Source organism: Fundulus heteroclitus, unplaced genomic scaffold, assembly GCF_011125445.2.
Source record: "Fundulus heteroclitus isolate FHET01 unplaced genomic scaffold, MU-UCD_Fhet_4.1 scaffold_59, whole genome shotgun sequence".
Taxonomy (NCBI): domain Eukaryota; kingdom Metazoa; phylum Chordata; class Actinopteri; order Cyprinodontiformes; family Fundulidae; genus Fundulus; species Fundulus heteroclitus.
This window is the reverse complement of record NW_023397022.1, coordinates 1153990-1166577: the sequence shown is the minus strand read 5'-3', so window position 1 is coordinate 1166577 and position 12588 is coordinate 1153990. Positions and strand designations below refer to the sequence as shown.

Sequence of the window (12588 nt, the reverse complement as noted above, 5' to 3'; positions counted from 1 at the left end):
GTCCAGGTAGCTGCAGAGGTCTTAGCCTAGGTAGCTGCAGAGGTCTTGGTCCAGGTAGCTGCAGAGGTTTTAGCCTAGGTAGCTGCAGAGGAGTTAGTCTAGGTGGCTGCAGAGGAGTTAGCCCAGATAACTGCAGGGGTGTTAGCCCAGGTAGCTGCAGAGGAGCTAGCCCAGGTAGCTGCAAATATCTTTGCCCATGTAGCTGCTGAGATGTTAACCCAGGTAGCTGCAGAGGAGTTAGCCCAGGTAGCTGCAGACGTCTTGGCCCCGGTAGCTGCAGAGGTCTTAGCCTAGGTAGCTGCAGAGGAGTTAGTCTAGGTAGCTGCAGAGGAGTTAGCCCAGATAACTGCAGGGGTGTTAGCCCAGGTAGCTGTTGAGGCCAAATTAGCTGTGGTTCATCCAGATAATTAAAGTTCAAGGAAGGTCCAGGATTCAGTTCAATATCACCGGCCAAAAGCAGTATCATCACAAGACTAAAAACTTCCAGAAATGGCCTAGACATGTCAGATTGTTCCTTTTTACCTGGGGGAAGCCTGGCATGGCCATTATCCAACAGTCTTGTGAATAGAAGATGTTGACTTTCCTTGGCTGGATAAAAGATTAAATTGTTCCATTTCCGAGGACATGTCAAACTCAGAAGAAGGTATCCAGATATAAAAGCAATAAACAAACAAGTTGATGGAAAAAAACCAAGGTTTTTTGGTGTTTTTGATAAATTTCCAAGGCAAACACATAGGACCTGCCCCACTGTGTGTCTGCACCTTGTCAGCCATCTTGAATCAGTTTGAAACGCTGAGTAACCTTAGTTCAATATTTAAAAATGTAGTGGATAAAGAGTTAAAATATAGTAAATGGCTGATGAAATGGAAACAAAACATCTACTTCATACACCCTCTAATGATTAGACATGACATCCTGATATTTTCTTGAAGATAAAACTCGTAAAATTGTTTATCAATTTCAGTTGCCCCTCACTGTAATATGATTCGTTTTTTGTTAACTATTCTCAAATATAAAATTTATGAAAAAAAATCAACATTGGGTGATATTATCTGGTATTTATTTCAAATGAGCGGTTTTGAACTAAAGATGTGTGTGAGGGCACCTCCAGTCCATGAACTGGAGAGGAAGAAAAAACATAATTGAAACTCAACAATATTAAACAAGTTTTGTTAGGAAAAAAAAACATGATTAGATATGAGTAGTTGATCTTTTATTACATCACAGCCACTCCATCAGAAACTGTTTTAAGTTCAAATCTAAAAGGATCTAATATTTTGTCAGTATCTCTAAGTGGAACCACAAGGTCACCAAGTACTTGAGAAAGCCTTGAGATGTTAATTATAAAAAAGCATGTTTAACTATTTTGTAATATATTACAAATTTCAAAGTTAATCACATTGTTTTAAGAACAGATCTGAGGGGCTTCCCACCCTAGGTGTTATCATACATGGCTTAATTGTTGATGATTATACTGGTCAGTTAAGAAAAATTATGAATCAAACTCCGTACAGCAGGTTGAATGTTACGCTGGGTAAGATTTTTCGGCAATCTGAAAAGTTTGGAGTGCTCATATATTTCACTCTATTATTTAACATACAATTATCCTTAGATTGCTGTATGATGCTGTTGGGGGATGTCTGTTGTTAAAAAAATATATATAAAAAACAGATGAAGGTATGCTCTGCTTGTCACAATAAATTTATGAATGTAATAAATAGGGGTTATTTAACCAGTTACACTGAGGCTGAAAGATATTAAAAAAGCTAGTATGTTTATAATCTAAAGTTTTAATATTTTCTTCTGAGAAAGAAGGTAAACTAATTTGCTTTTTTTAGGGCAGCATCATTTTCTTTAAATAAGGTTCGGCTTAGAGTTATTTTAAAAAGCATTTTACCATTTCAATCTGAAAAACTCACACAGAAAGAAAAGGCAATTAGAAGAATTTTATTGATACAATATTTTAAGAGTTTGGCGCTCAGACCTCGGCAGGAAAAATTCACGCTGAATTATACTTGAATATGCATTAGCAGGCGTATGAGAATAGGGATATTTCCCCCCGGGTCTGAAACTGGTGGTGGAGTGGAGATAAGCAAAGTTTGTTCAGTCCATATGATGATCTGTTTGAGCTTGATGTCCAACTTGATAAACACAGGTTTGCATGAACTGTCCATGATGAGCAAGCATGAAGCGACTGTGGAGAGAAAAACTCCCCCTTGGGAAGAAACCTCTGGCAGAACCAGGCTCAGCATGGCGGTCTTCTGCCGGACCGTTTTAATGAGTGGCTGGGAATTCCATGAGAGTCCAGCAGGAATTACACTCTGATAGGAACGAGGTTGAAGGAGCACCGTAGGAAAGCCAGGCGAAGCTTGGTACGATGGTGGAGAAGGGGATGGAGGTGGGTGGAAACCGGTCGACAGAGTCCAAACCGGACACGCGCAGCCACTGCTTGCTCGCTGAGGACAAGGCCGAGATGAGGATGTGGAGTTCTTTTTAAGATGAACCCAGGATGCTGATTGGCTTTGAGGAGGAGCAGTTCAAAGCTGATTGGCTTGCGTTGGAGGCGGATGAGTCCCTGATTGATGGAGGTAGGCAATAGTGTTTCTTCAGTCTGAATTTTCGCTAAAGCTGCATTTCAATCTGAAAAACTCACACAGAAAGAAAAGGCAATTAGAAGAATTTTATTGATACAATATTTTAAGAGTTTGGCGCTCAGACCTCGGCAGGAAAAATTCACGCTGAATTATACTTGAATATGCATTAGCAGGCGTATGAGAATAGGGATATTTCCCCCAAAAAATTGCCGAGGTCGAGGCCGATGCGTCTGCATGGTTGAAAGACAATGAGACTTGGATTAAACTAAAAACAGAGACAAGTGGGATGAGCTATAGAGGAAAAGTGCTGCGAAGGCTTACCAAACAGGGCCGGTTGCCGCGAAGGCCTACCAAAGTTGAGTGAGATGAATGGGGAGATGAGGTGAGGTGTATGGTAAAGTGCATGAATAGAGATGGTCGGTCACGGGATGATACTTGGAACTGAAAGGCTTGCAAAGGGGAATGTCTGAAGCGAAATACGATATTAGTGCAATGGTTCTTGCGCTTGCCAAAAGCAGGCTGAGAGATGATTTGGAGTTGCTGTTTAAGGTGAACACTGGATGATTGGGCTTCGAGGAGGTGTGGCTTGAAGCAAATGCTCCATCGGAGGCGGACAAGCCTCTGATTGAATGGAAGTAAGCAAGAGTTCTTCGGTTGTATTTCCGCTTTAGCATCATTTCAAACTAAAGACTCACAAAGAGAGAAAAGCGATAGGAATTTATTGATACAATAGTTTAAACTTTGGCGCTCGGACCTCGGCAGGAACATAAACGGTGATTTATACTTTAACGTAGATAAGCAGATGTATGAGAATAGGGAAATTACCCCCCAAAAATGCCGAGGTCCAGGCCAGAGCGTCAGCAAGTTCAGAAGGCAGAGAGAAGGATGAGTAAAGAAGGAGAAAATATGTGAAAGCTTAGCAAAGAGGGCCATTGCTGCAAAGGCTTACCAGGATTAAACAAGATGAATGGAAAGATGAGGTGAGGTTGATGGAGAGGTGGAAAGTGATTTTAATGGTCAGTTTTGGGCTGATGCACGTGATGAATGAATAATCATGGCAGGGAGCAAGGCGGGCAGCATGCAGGGGACATGGCAGGGAACACACAGGAGCATGGCCGGAAATATGGCAGGGAACACACAGGAGCATGGCAGAGAACGCAGGTGGTATGGCAGAGAACGCAGGTGGTATGGCAGAGAACGCAGGGAGCATGGCAGAGAACGCAGGTGGTATGGCAGAGAACGCAGGTGGTATGGCAGAGAACGCAGGGAGCTTGGCAGAGAACGCAGGGAGTATGGCAGAGAACGCAGGGAACACACAGGGAGCATGGCAGAGAACGCAGGGAGTATGGCAGAGAACGCATGGCAGAGAACGCATGGCTGAGAACGCAGGGAGTATGGCAGAGAACGCATGGCAGAGAACGCAGGGAGTATGGCAGAGAACGCATGGCAGAGAACGCAGGGAGTATGGCAGAGAACGCATGGCAGAGAACGCAGGGAGTATGGCAGAGAACGCATGGCAGAGAACGCAGGGAGTATGGCAGAGAACGCATGGCAGAGAACGCATGGCAGAGAACGCATGGCAGAGAACGCATGGCTGAGAACGCATGGCTGAGAACGCATGGCTGAGAACGCAGGGAGCATAGAAGGAAACATGGCAGGGAGCATAGAAGGAAACATGGCAGGGAGCATAGAAGGAAACATGGCAAGGAGCATAGAAGGAAACATGGCAAGGAGCATAGAAGGAAACATGGCAAGGAGCATAGAAGGAAACATGGCAAGGAGCATAGAAGGAAACATGGCAAGGAGCATAGAAGGAAACATGGCAAGGAGCATAGAAGGAAACATGGCAAGGAGCATAGAAGGAAACATGGCAGGGAGCATAGAAGGAAACATGGCAAGGAGCATAGAAGGAAACACGGCAAGGAGCATAGAAGGAAACACGGCAAGGAGCATAGAAGGAAACACGGCAAGGAGCATAGAAGGAAACACGGCAAGAAGCATAGAAGGAAACACATGGCAAGGAGCATGGAACGAAACACATGGCAGGGCAGGCCGCATGGCAGGGAGGAGGGCGTTGCAGGGAGCGTAGAAGGAAACATGGCAAGGAGCATAGAAGGAAACACGGCAAGGAGCATGGAAGGAAACATGGCTAGGAGCATAGAAGGAAACACATGGCTAGGAGCATAGAAGGAAACACATGGCTAGGAGCATAGAAGGAAACACATGGCTAGGAGCATAGAAGGAAACACATGGCAAGGAGCATAGAAGGAAACACATGGCAAGGAGCATTGAAGGAAACACATGGCAAGGAGCATTGAAGGAAACACATGGCAGGGCAGGCCGCGTTGCAGGGAGCGTAGAAGGAAACACGGCAAGGAGCATAGAAGGAAACACGGCAAGGAGCATAGAAGGAAACACGGCAAGGAGCATAGAAGGAAACACGGCAAGGAGCATAGAAGGAAACACGGCAAGGAGCATAGAAGGAAACACGGCAAGGAGCATAGAAGGAAACACGGCAAGGAGCATAGAAGGAAACACGGCAAGGAGCATAGAAGGAAACACGGCAAGGAGCGTAGAAGGAAACACGGCAAGGAGCGTAGAAGGAAACACGGCAGGGCGTATAGAAGGAAACACGGCAGGGAGTATAGAAGGAAACACGGCAGGGAGCGTAGAAGGAAACATGGCAGAGTATGGCAGGGAAGGCCGCATGGCAGGGAGCATGGCAGGGAACACACAGGGAGCACACTGGGAGCATGCAGGAAGCATGCAAGGAGTATGCAAGGAACGTAGTGGGGAACATGGCAGGGAACATGAATAAATGAATGACCATGAAAGAATGAACAGAACAACAGGATGCCTGCATGGCGGGACGCCTGGATGACAGAATAAATAACAGAGGATGCTTAGGGATGATGCACATAAATGAATGAGTGACCAAGAGGGAATGAACAGGACAGGACGCGGGCTTAATGAGACTTGAATGAGATTGAATCCACCACCAGTATTCGTAGTTAGATTACCTTTAAGATGAGCATTAGGCGGCTAAGATGAAAAGTAAGAGCAGATATGTGAGGCATGCTGATGATAGCCATCACCTACGATTGGGCTCCACAAGCGTCTGCTGTTGCGCAGCTCACATCCTGAATGCTGAAATAACTCTAGATGAAAGGTCACAAGATTAACGATTTCTTTGACAATTTCACGAATCTGCAAACCAACTGTTTTTAGAATCCTCCAAAACTTACGGATGCACATCCGTAAAATTTAACGCATCTACAGACAAAATACATTATAGAAAGTGTGTTCCAAATCCGGACGGGAAGCATGCCAGACCAGAAGGAAAGTTCAGAACAGCAACTCTTAACCAGAGTATCCTGTTCTAGGAGGGAAGGAAACGGAATTAGTGAGCTCAAGCTGCCTGGAAATAAAAACGTGACTCTTGAAATGATGCACCTGCGAGATTGAGGTGACCGAGCGAGGAGAGCAGCTGACGCTCAGAAATAACTGATATGAGAATGAAACTGATATCCAGAATTCGAGAGCTTGTCTGCAGGCAAAAGCCATCATGGAACTAGGTTAAGATCAATACGTAGAACTCAATGCAGGCTGACAGGTTTAGTTTGAGAAAATAACTGGGAATAGTGAAAAGAATATCTATAAGAAGAAAACATCCAGAAAATGAAGGACCATTAAACACGGTTAACACTTCTTAAGACATAATCAATAATGTTTGCTTAGCTCATAAATACGTAGAGTGCTAAACGCATACCAAATGCTGTTATGAATCGATTAGCTATTTAGCTTATTCCATGTCATTTGGATGAATTTAATAATTTAATTCAGATTCTGCACTGCATCCTGCTGACTGATGATCTCGTTGCTTAGTAGCTTTAGTTAGCCTCACAACTGCAGAGAGGATCCGTAATTGAAAATAGTATCAACCAGACAACAGCACCTTCAGTGATGCTCTCCGGTTATTCATCTTGAATGAATCCTTGAACCTAAAAGAAGAAATAGACAATCCCTAAATACATGAGCAAGTTGCTGTTAAAGATCGCCCAATACTCAAACCATCCCCCACAGCCATCCGTATGTAGGGTCCCAGCTGACATTCAGATAATACCTACTAACTAAACCTTAAATAACTTTAACATGTATCATTTCACAACACCTGAATAATTGATTGGCAAAACATTGAAATGACAAGAGTGACAGAAGTGGCCTGGTCAGCATAAATGAGAAGTCTGAACCCAATACAGACCAGTCCAAGCGGATGCCAAATTGCACCAGAGTTGCAGCGGTTTAATAACGATTGGTATCAATTGCTGAATTTTAAAATGCACTTCATACTCCAACCAGTAGGTGGCAGCAATGCCACCACAAGCCCGGTGGCTACCGGCAACACCAGAAGAAGAAGAAAACGAAAACAAACATGGGTGAATACATATTACCTGAGCTGGCTCCGAACGCATTAGCGAGTGAATGAGAGAGTAGAACCGGCTGAAAAGTTGCGGCTGGGACGAGCGGCAAGGTGGCGCCGCAAAGCCGATGAGAACCAGAGAAGGTCCCGGATGAGTCGGCGGATCCGCGAACCAAGAGCCTGCCCCACGGGATCAGTTTGAGAAAGACCCCGGCGCGCTATGAAGCGAAGCTGACCGGAACTTAGGCAGAGTTGCGACGCGTCTGCGTTGCTTGCGAGTTCTTTGCGCCAGGAACCGGAGCTGACGAAAACAGAGGTTGGAAAGGAAGATGTGCAGCTAGACGGTATTCCTATGGCAGGAGGATTTCAGGATAAGTTATTGTCTCTTGAAACCGGTCGACAGAGTCCAAACCGGACACGCGCAGCCACTGCTTGCTCGCTGAGGACAAGGCCGAGATGAGGATGTGGAGTTCTTTTTAAGATGAACCCAGGATGCTGATTGGCTTTGAGGAGGAGCAGTTCAAAGCTGATTGGCTTGCGTTGGAGGCGGATGAGTCCCTGATTGATGGAGGTAGGCAATAGTGTTTCTTCAGTCTGAATTTTCGCTAAAGCTGCATTTGATAATTTGTGATTACTTTATGGTGTCATGATTTGTCTTGGATGAACCCAGAACACAGCACACGCGCACACACGCGCGCACACACACACACACACACACACACACACACACACACACACACACACACACACACACACACACACACACAGCTAGTTTCCAGAGTTTATTGAAGCAGCAAGAAGTGGATGATGAAAGCCAGAGTCATTTACCAGACAGAGGTTGCAGGGATGCAGGAACTGGCAGACGGGAACAGACAGGAACAGGACACGAGCAGGAACAGGATAGGCATGATGTTCAGAGGACTGGAGACGAACCGGTGACTATGGACAAACTGAGGTGAGTTCTTATAGAGGTGTGAGTAGGTGTCAGGCTGCAATCCAAGGTTGATTGCAGCCTGACAGGTGTTCCCAATCAGGGCTCTACTGCACGTACGGCTTCGAAGCGATTCTGGTCCACTATCCGGCATCTCAGGAGGGGGAAGCAGTGCAGTACCAACACTGTTTATAGTGGGGGTTGTGTGCTGCTGACCTCGACTCGGGACGTCGTGCGTCGGTTGGCGGAATACTTCAAAGACCTCCTTAATCCTACCAAAACATCTTCCAGAGCCTGAGGACTCTGGGTCGGGTTCTCTCATCTCTGGTGCTGAGGTTGCCGAGGTTGTTAAAAAACTCCTCGGTGGCAAGGCCTCGGGGGTGGATGAGATTCGCCCTGAGTACCTTAAGGCTCTGGATGTTGTGGGGTTGTTGGTTAACGCGGCTCTGCAGCATTGCGTGGACATCGGGGGCAGTTCCCCTGGATTGGCAGGCTGGGGTGGTGGTCCCCCTATTTAAAAAGGGGGACCGGAGGGTGTGTTCCAGCTATAGAGGAATCACACTCTTAAGACTCCCTGGTAAGGTCTATTCAGGGGTTCTGGAAAGGAGGGTCCGTCGGATAGTTGAATCTCGGATTCAGGAAGAACAGTGTGGTTTTCGCCTTGGCCATGGAACACGGGACCAGCTCTACACCCTCACCAGGATTCTGTAGGGGGCATGGGAGTTTGCCCAACCAGTCTACATGTGCTTTGTGGATCTGGAGAAGGCATTCCACCGTGTCCCCCGAGAGATCCTGTGGGGGTACTCCGGGAGTATGGAGTACCGGGCCCTTTAATAAGGGCTGTCAGGTCTCTGTATGACCGGTGTCAGAGTCTGGTCCGCATTGCCGGCAGTAAGTCGGACTCGTTTCCGGTGAGAGTTGGACTCCGCCAAGGCTGCCCTTTGTCACCGATTCTGTTCATAACTTTTATGGACAGAATTTCTAGGCGCAGCCAAGGTGTTGAGGGGATCCGTTTTGGTGGCCTTAGGATTGCGTCTCTGCTATTCGCGGATGACGTAGTCCTATTGGCTTCATCAGGGCGTGATCTACGGCTCTTACTGGAGCGGTTCGCAGCCGAGTGCGAAGCGGCCGGGATGAAATCAGTGCCTCCAAATCCGAGTCCATGGTCTTGAACCGGAAAAGGGTAGAGTGCCTTTTCCGGGTTGGGGAGGATGTGCTGCCCCTAGTGGAGGAGTTCAAGTATCTTGGGGTCTTGTTCAGGAATGAGGGGAAGATGGAGCGGGAGATCGACAGGCGGATTGGTGCGGCGTCTGCTGTGAAGCGGGCACTGAGGAGGCCCAGGGGAAGACCCAGGACACGCTGGAGGGACTATGTCTCCCGGCTGGCCTGTGAATGCCTTGGGATTCCCCTGGAGGAGCTGGCCCATGTGGCCGGGGAGAGGGACGTCTGGGCCTCGCTACTGAAACTGCTACCCCCGCGACCCAACCCCGGATAAGCGGAAGAAAACGGACGGACGCACGGTAATCTGTAGCGCTTTTTGGAAAGGGGAGCCTATAAGTCATGCTTGCCTCATTGACTGAACAAGGGGCTAATTATGTCATTATACACTACATGCAAAAGAGCCTGTGCAAATTCTCAGTTATCTACGTCATTGCAACAGCAAACAGGTTTAACCCAACCAGACTTTCACATAGTTTTTCTGAAAAAAGACACCTTGAGCTACCAGTAGTTGGAGTATGGCTGTTTTTATGAATTATCTGTTATTTTCCCAATAACTGCTTTCAACAGCTCATGGCTTCATGTAATATGGACTGGACTTATATAGTGCTTTTCCAGTGATACTGACCACTTAAAGTGCTGTACACTAGAGCCCCAATCACACTCACTACCATGCACACATTCATATACCAATATGCAGCTCGGTAGGCAACTTAGGTAGGCGGTTATGTGCCTTGCCCAGGGGTACATTGACATGTAACAAGGGGAAGCTGGAATCTAACCCACAACCTTCCAAATGCAAGACAACTACTCATCCAATCAAGCCACAGTCACCCCTTACATCTTACAAACATGTCACATTTTTTGGTTTTAAGAGATATATTTAATTTTATTGGTGATATTTAAGCAATTGATTTAAGCATCTACCACAGAGAAACTATTTTTTTAAGTGCATTTAAGATGCATTTTCAACTAATAAAAAAAGAATGTTGGCTTGGTTATCTACAAGACTGGTTAAGTACTCTAAATATCAAGATATTTATTGTAGTTTTCGTAATTTTACTGGTGTATATTTATCAGGAAGATGTGGTTTGATGATCCTTCATCTAGAAAAACTAATCCATGCGTTTATTTTTAGTCGAATTGATTACTGCAACGGTGTCTTCACAGGTCTGCCTAAAAAGTGGGTCAGACAGCTGCAGCTGATCCAGAATGCTGCTGCCCGCGTCCTCACTAAGACTAAGAAAGTAGAGCACATAACCCCAGTTCTAAAGTCCTTACACTGGCTCCCTGTATCTCAGAGAATAGACTTTAAAATACTTCTGTTAGTCTATAAATCCTTAAATGGCTTAGCTCCTAAATACATCACAGACTTGTTATCAGCGTATAAACCCTCCAGACCACTAAGGTCTTCTGGCTCCAGCCTGCTCTGCATACCTAGAACCAGAACCAAACATGGAGAAGCAGCATTTAGTTCCTATGCTCCAATTATCTGGAACAAACTTCCAGAAAACTGTAAAAGTGCGGAAAGCCTGGGTTCTTTTAAATCAAGATTAAAAACACATTTGTTTAAAATTGCCTTCAACTGTCCTAGTTAACTGAATCACCACTTCTTTGTTCTATTTTCTATCTATATTTTATTCCTACTTGCTTTTATTCTGTTTTATTTTGCTATATTTTATTCATGTAAAGCACTTTGCATTGTCTTTGTACTGAATTGTGCTATATAAATAAATTTGCCTTGCCTTGCCTTGCCTTACATTTTTTTTAAACAATAGCTAATTAAGAAACTGAGATGTTAGGTTTACATCTGTATCAATAAAACTCAGTTCCATTTTAATCAAACTTCACCACACTCTACTATGCTTTTGCATATACAGTACACAGTCCTAGTCCTGTACAGACACACCAATATTCAAGCACTCGTACTCTCATAGTCATACACATGGACGCTCATTGTCATACGCACACTCAAATGGTGTAAAACACTATTTGTAGTTTCTTGTGCAAAGATTGAGCTATTATTTGTATTGTAACAGTACTATGAGTGGGCAGTGGGACTAGAAAGTAAACTAAGATTAAAAAAAAGTCCTTTACTGTCCCATAATGGCGAAATTTGGGAAAAACCACTGACATAAGCTGCCTGCCTTTCTTAGCGCTCAAGGGAAAAAACAAGTACAATTTAGGTTCGGTCAATTTACCACTTAGTCCTGCTAAAACAAATATACAATCCAATGTATATTTTATGTCAAAATGCTATTCATTTGAGAAAAGATTTGAGGAAAAAATGCCTTGGGTGCTTGAGTAAAACTGATTTCTCAGCTGGTGAGGTTGTTTGATCTTTGATTCTTCATCCCAATTTCAGGAAATATTTTCACAAGGCGATCCACATTATTATAAAAATGGCCACTCCATTACCGATAGAATACCAGCTGCCTGCGTCTGCTCTAAATAGTTCTTGCACAATTTGGAGGTGTGTTTAGGGTCATTGTCCTGTTGTAGGATGAAATTGGCTCCAATCAAGCGCTGTCCACTGGTTATGGCATGGCGTTGCAAAATGGAGTGATAGCCTTCCTTATTCAGAATCCCTTTTACCCTGTACAAATCTCCCACCTTACCAGCACCAAAGCAACCCCAGACCATCACATTACCTCCACCATTCTTAACAGATGGTGTCAGGCATTCTTCCAGCATCTTTTCATTTGTTTTGCGTCTCACAAGCGTTCTTCTTGGTGATCCAAACACTTCAAACTTGGATTCATCCATCCACAACACTTTTTTCCAGTCTTTCTCTGTCCAATGTCTGTGTTCTTTTGCCCATCTTAATCTTTTTCTTTTATTGGCCAGTCTCAGATATGAATTTTTCTTTGCCACTCTGCCCTAAAGCCCAGAATCCCGCAGCCGCCTCTTCACTGTAGATGTTGACACTGGTGTTTTGCGGGTACTATTTAATGAAGATGCCAGTTGGGACCTGTGAGGCGTCTGTTTCTGAAACTAGAGACTCTAATGTACTTATCTTCTTGCTCAGTTGTGCAACGCGGCCTCCCACTTCTTTTTCTACTCTGGTTAGAGCCTGTTTGTGCTGTCCTCTGAAGGGAGTAGTACACACCGTTGTAGGAAATCTTCAATTTCTTAGCAATTTCTCGCATGGAATAGCCTTCATTTCTAAGAACAAAAATAGACTGTCGAGTTTCAGATGAAAGTTCTCTTTTTCTGGCCATTTTGAGCGTTTAATTGAACCCAGTTTTGTAGCTTCTGTAACGAGCTAAACTGTTTTCAGATGTGTGAACATGATTGCACAAGGGTTTTCTAATCATCAATTAGCCTTCTGAGCCAATGAGCAAACACATTGTACCATTAGAACACTGGAGTGATAGTTGCTGGAAATTCTATACACCTATGTAGATATTGCACCAAAAACCAGA

The 12588-nt window shown here is 44.8% G+C and overlaps 1 protein-coding gene across 1 annotated transcript in view; it reads left to right on the top strand.

Moving 5' to 3' along the window:
• The window catches only part of myo15b (myosin XVB), a 456255-nt gene that overhangs the window by 108319 nt on the left and 335348 nt on the right, over positions 1-12588 (top strand). The window lies entirely within an intron of this gene.